Here is a 6,000-nt window from a genome sequence, read left to right as displayed (position 1 = left end):
CTCATTTTGCTCCGTATGTAGTCCATATTGAAACGGATGTATTAGTACGCACTCTCCCTCGCCCCTTGACCCTCGCCCACATGGTGGACATGCAGCAATTCATTCGGTCTCATATAGCCAGAATGATATGTACTGCAGTACCATTATTGCTCGACTCCCCGAAGAGGCGAAGAGCCAATCACAAGGTTAATATTTTGGACATGCCAAGTGCAAGGTTTATAGGAGAACGAGTAATAGGTGTCGCGTCATTTATAAATAAAGTTTTTTTTCTCCAGTGGCATGTACGCAATATAGATAGGTTCATATGGAGAGAAAAGGAAACGGCTCCACTATATACATAGGCAGGACAAGCCTACACGGTTGCTTGCTGGGGTTGCTCTCTTCACACTCTCTCTCGCACAAAATGACTGTGCCACATCACAAAGCCGGTGATGTTGCCTTCGTCCCTTGCTCACTGTCATGACGTGGATAGTTCCTGCCCCTCGCCGCCCTCCTCTAGGTTGGGCTACGTCCCGACATCCCTCAGGTACAACTCCCTTTACAGCCGTCTTGCACCACCGCTCCAGCTGCCCACATCACTTCATGTGGATATTTCTCTACTTCTTTGCCCCGCACATACCTCTACTGGCTTCTACTACTGTATTTGTGATGAGTTTATGTCTCATAACTAGTCCCAGTAATCTTATTCTAATCACGCTTCTTCAATTTCTTTGCCACAGGGATGCTCATCCCGATTTTGGTGAAACTGCACAAAATGATCTGATGGTCAAAGGGTTGCAAACTTCATTTCTTGGGAACCTCCAACATTGCCAGCAAATTAAAGCCTAGTTAGGGTTTATGGTTCAAGGGCTAGGGGCTGCGTGGATCATTTTTTCTTTAGTTGTCTCTGTTCCAAAATAAGTGTCAACTTTAGTAGTAGTACAACTTTGTACTAAAGTTTGCATAAAGTTGAGAGACTTATTTTGGAACGGAGGGAGTACATATTGGCTATGATCTGTCAATCATTGAGATGCAATAGCATGCATGTTAGTCTCCTTTGTATTTGATGAAATGTTGCAAGGGGCAACCTTGGACGCAAGATACATGAAACAGAAGCTGGAAGCTTCATAGCATTGTACAAATTTATCTCACTGATAAATTACAGTACGTATTATATACTAGTACAATGTAAAGAGTTAGGTGTCCCACGGTGTTCAGAAAATATGGTGATAGTGTGAGGTGGGCCATGTAATCACTGAGCCTGCGTGTTTTCACTGCTCTCGCACTCCTTTGCTGTAAGAATGGAGAAAATTTTAATCTAGTAGTACCTCCTTTCACTGAAAGCGTGGGACATCCAGCAGTCCTACCACCTCAGTAATAATGACCAATGAGCCGTCAAATCACATAGGGCCAACAATAAGTTGGACGGACGAAGCAACCATCACTCTTGAATCCGCTTCTCCCTTCAACACGGGCACTAGTGAGAGGTCACGTCCGCTCTGCCCGGGCATGAGTGCGGCACCGATTCTTTGGAGCGGCGCTGTCCGTTTTGGGCAGGAAGCGCGTGGGCAATGGAGGGGCTTTGGGTGGGCCAGGCTAGTCAGGAGCGGGCGTGGCAGCTATCCGCCTGTCCCGACTGGACGCCCGGAAACGAGAGGATGCACCGACTCTCGCGGCTAAATCGTACACTACATACCATCTCTCTGTATGAGTTGGTCGATGTGTCACTCTCTCTAATACACACATGTTGTTAAATACACACACACACACACACAGGTTCATAGAATAGGAATATCGTACGAGTGCGAAGCCACAGGAAGTGAGATACAAATGGAGTACGTACAAGAAGAGAAAGGTGACGAATATTCCATCAAACCTGGACTGAGGAGTAGTACTCCCTCCGTCTAGGTTTTAAGTCATCTTACGAATAAGGATCGACGTTGGTACTAAGAGCATAAGCTTTGTATTGATTTCTAAGCCTTCTCATAACTTTGTCTTCGGCTCCCCTGTAATTTTATTTGTCCAACTATTAACTTTGATTAAAAAATGGTGTGGACTAAAAACCCGGATGGACGTAGTAGCCCTCCATTTTTATTTACTCTGCATATTAGATTTGACTAAAGTCAAACTTTGTAAAGTTTAACAAAGTTTAGGCCAAACACAACAAACCATAATTATTGAGAGAGGGCAAAATGTACATACTCTCAAACCTTTCCGATAATTGAAATTAAAATTCTTTATTTGTACACACTCTCACACGTTTCCGATAATTTGGTGCATGTGTGGTTGTTCAGCTAAGGGAGGGTAGTGTACCGCACGTGAAGGACATGAAGTGCGACCAGGATGCGTAGATCGTTAGTTCATCAGAAGTACTAGTAGTTTTCTTCACTAGTACGTTAAATAAAGGGAAAATGCTTCAAAACACTCGGATGATTTGTTGCCTTCTTCAACCGCTTCCGGCGTCTTCCGATCCCATGCAATCGTGTGGCGTGGAGCGCTCCTGTGTCCACGGCCTGAAGGTCCCCCACATGAAGGTAGCTCATGCATACTGACGTCTAGCCGCGTGCATGGAGTAGAAAGCATCAAACGAGGATTGCAGAACACCTCTTCTAGACGTTCATTATGGGGTGCTGGTTGCATTTGGTACTAGCAAGCTCGATCGGCACAGCTTGCAGACGAGCGTTGTGCCGCTGGTGTTCTGCGCTGACGTGCCTCTACTGGTTGTGTTTGTAGAACACCATTGTTGCCAGTTTGATGCGCCTGATGACAGCCACTCGTCCTTTCCTCAAATAGCACATACCACTCGTCTTAGCGTCTTTGACAATGCCAACGCCACGGTCACCGCGGCCACCGAAGCATGACATCGTAGCATCACAGGAGAAGTCGTGCCGCCGTCACGGCACACCACCGTCGTCGACGTAGCACTCAAAGCACGCCACGAAGTAGCTGGACTGTCGTGGCAGCGTTGCCGTTGAAACATCATCAAAGCAGCCAAGCCATTGCTGCAGTGTTGCCGTGGTCGTCGAAGTATGACATCGCGGGATTGTCGCGATAGTTAGAAGCACGCCATCACCGCATCATCGAAGCAGCCAGGCCTTCGTTGCAGTGTTGCCGCTGTCATCAAAGCACAACGTTGCAGGATTGTCGCGATCGTCACGCCATCACCGAGGGAGTCCTAGACAAGGGGGTATCCGAACAACCAGACTATCTACTTTGGCCGGACTGTTGGACTATGAAGATACAAGATAGAAGACTTCGCCCCGTGTCCGGATGGGACTCTCCTTGGCGTGGAAGGCAATCTTGGCGATTCGGGTATAGATCTCCTTCTCTGTAAACCAACCCTGTGTAACCCTAGCCCCCTCCGGTGTCTATATAAACCGGAGGGTTTAGTCCGAAGGACACAACAACAATCATACCATAGGCTAGCTTCTAGGGTTTAGCCTCTCTGATCTCGTGGTAGATCAACTCTTGTAATACTAATATCATCAAGATCAATCAAGCAGGAAGTAGGGTATTACCTCCATCGAGAGGGCCCGAACCTGGGTAAACATCGTGTCCCCAGCCTCCTGTTACCATTAGCCTTAGACGCACAGTTCGGGACTCCCTACCCGAGATCCGCCGGTTTTGACACCGACATTGGTACTTTCATTGAGAGTTCCTCTATGTCGTCGCTTCAGGGCTCGATGGCTTCTCCAACCTTCAACAACACCGTCCTAGGTGAGACTTTTCTCCTCGGAGAGATCTTCGTGTTCGGCGGCTTCGCACTTGAGGCCAACTCACGTGCCCATCTGGAGCAGATCGATAGCTACGCCCCTGTCCATCAGGTCAGGTTTGGAAACCTAAACTACACTGCCGACATCCGCGGAGACTTGATCTTTGACGGATTCAGGCTCGTGTCAGGAGCGCTGAACGATCACGACGTGCATGACCTACATCTGAAATCGGACAATATTCGGAACATCGCACCGGCTATAGCTCCGGACTTCGTTCCAGAGCAGGTCATCCCTTCCGTGGACGGGTGGATGGACCCCGCCACGAAGGCCACACACTCATCGGCTTTGGAGCCGAACACAGACTCCTCTCCTAAGGAAATCTGTATTTCTGGACCCTCGGACTTGTCTCCGGCCGTATGTTCCAGACCGCGCGCATCCGTGCCCATCGAATCTAACTGGGCTCCGGTTATGGAGTTCGCCGCCACGGATATCTTTCAGCACTCACCCTTCGGAGACGTGCTAGATTCATTAAGGTCTCTCTCTCTGTCAGGAGACTCCTGGCCGAACTATGTTCGGCTCGAGTGGGAAGCTGGCGACGAAGAAATTCGTTACCCACCCACCACCCACTTAATAGCCACGGTCGATGACTTGACCGACGTGCTTAACTTTGATTTCGAAGACATCGACGGTATAGACGACGATGTGGGAGAAGAACAGGAACCACCACCCACAGGGCGTTGGACTGCCACCTCTTCATATGATATATATATGGTGGATACTCCCAAAGAAACCAATGGCGATGAGGCAATGGGAGATAACCCCTCGGGGAAGAAATCAAAACATGGGAGTCATCGGCGCCGCTCCAAGCCCCGCGACAACAACACGGCACTGGAGAAGAAAATCCAGATGGCGCCGAAGAGGAATACGATCCTGATCAACCCACCTTCGAGCAAGCCGAACAGGAACACGGGCAGGCTAGCCCAGACGAACCAGCGACGGACGGATACTTGGAGGACGATAAGTATATGCCTCCCTCCGAAGACGAGGTGGGCCTCGGTGACGACGAATTCGGCGTACCAGAGGATCCCATAGAGTAGGAGCGCTTCAAGCGCAGGCTTATAGCCACTGCAAGAAGCCTGAAAAAGAAGCAGTAGCAGCTCCAAGCTGACCAAGATTTGCTCGCAGACAGATGGACCGAAGTCCTGGCGGCCGAGGAATACGGACTCGAGCCCCCGACCAGGGGATACCCAAAGCACAAACCGCTAGAAGAAGAGGCCGAAGAGCCTGAACTTCCAGCACAAGATGAGGCTGACCGACCACCCCGTGGCCGGGATAAAACGGCATATCAGGCAGGACACCAGCCCGCACCCCCACGCCGGTTCACTACGGCTCGGGGCAATACGCAGGACCTGTGAGACATATTGGAAAACAACGCAGGACAACCAAGATCGATCTACGGATCACGGGGGCGCGCCACAGCTCATGACACCGATCGTCATGCCGGATACAATACTGATAAATCTGGCAGGGCCGGACATAACCGACCAGACCTAATCGGACTACGCTACGACATAGCCCGGCACAGAGGCGCCGCACACCCCCTCTGCTTCACTGATGAAGTAATGGAACATGAATTCCCAAAAGGGTTTAAACCTGTCAACATCGAGTCATACGATAGCACAACAGACCCCGCGCTGTGGATCGAAGATTTTCTTCTCCACATTCACATGGCCCGCGATGATGACCTACATGCCATCAAGTATCTCCCACTCAAGCTTAAAGGGCCAGCCAGACACTGGCTGAATAGCCTGCCAGCAATCTCCATTGGCAGTTGGGAAAATCTTCAGGACGCATTCCTCGATAACTTCCAGGGCACCTATGTGTGACCACCGGATGTTGATGACTAAAATCACATTACCCAACAGCCCGGAGAGTCAGCCAGGAAATTCTGGACTCGGTTCCTAACTAAAAGGAACCAAATTGTCGACTGTCCGGACGCCGAGGCCCTGGCGGCCTTTAAGCATAATATTCGTGACGAGTAGCTTGCCCGACACCTCGGCCAAGAAAAACCGAAGACCATGGCGGCCCTCACGACACTAATGACCCACTTTTGCGCAGGTGAGGACAGCTGGCTGGCTCGCAGTAACACCACGCCAGGAAACCCTGGCACTTCAGATATCCGTGACAGTAATGGAAATCCACGGCGCAACAGACACAAGCGTCGAAACAATGGCGACAATGCTGAGGATACGGCAGTCAATGCCAGATTCAGCAACTCCAAATCCGATCAGCGGAAGAAGCCGTTCAA

Source organism: Triticum aestivum, chromosome 4B, assembly GCF_018294505.1.
Source record: "Triticum aestivum cultivar Chinese Spring chromosome 4B, IWGSC CS RefSeq v2.1, whole genome shotgun sequence".
Taxonomy (NCBI): domain Eukaryota; kingdom Viridiplantae; phylum Streptophyta; class Magnoliopsida; order Poales; family Poaceae; genus Triticum; species Triticum aestivum.
The sequence above is the reverse complement of the archived record's forward strand: the minus strand, read 5'-3'. Positions refer to the sequence as shown.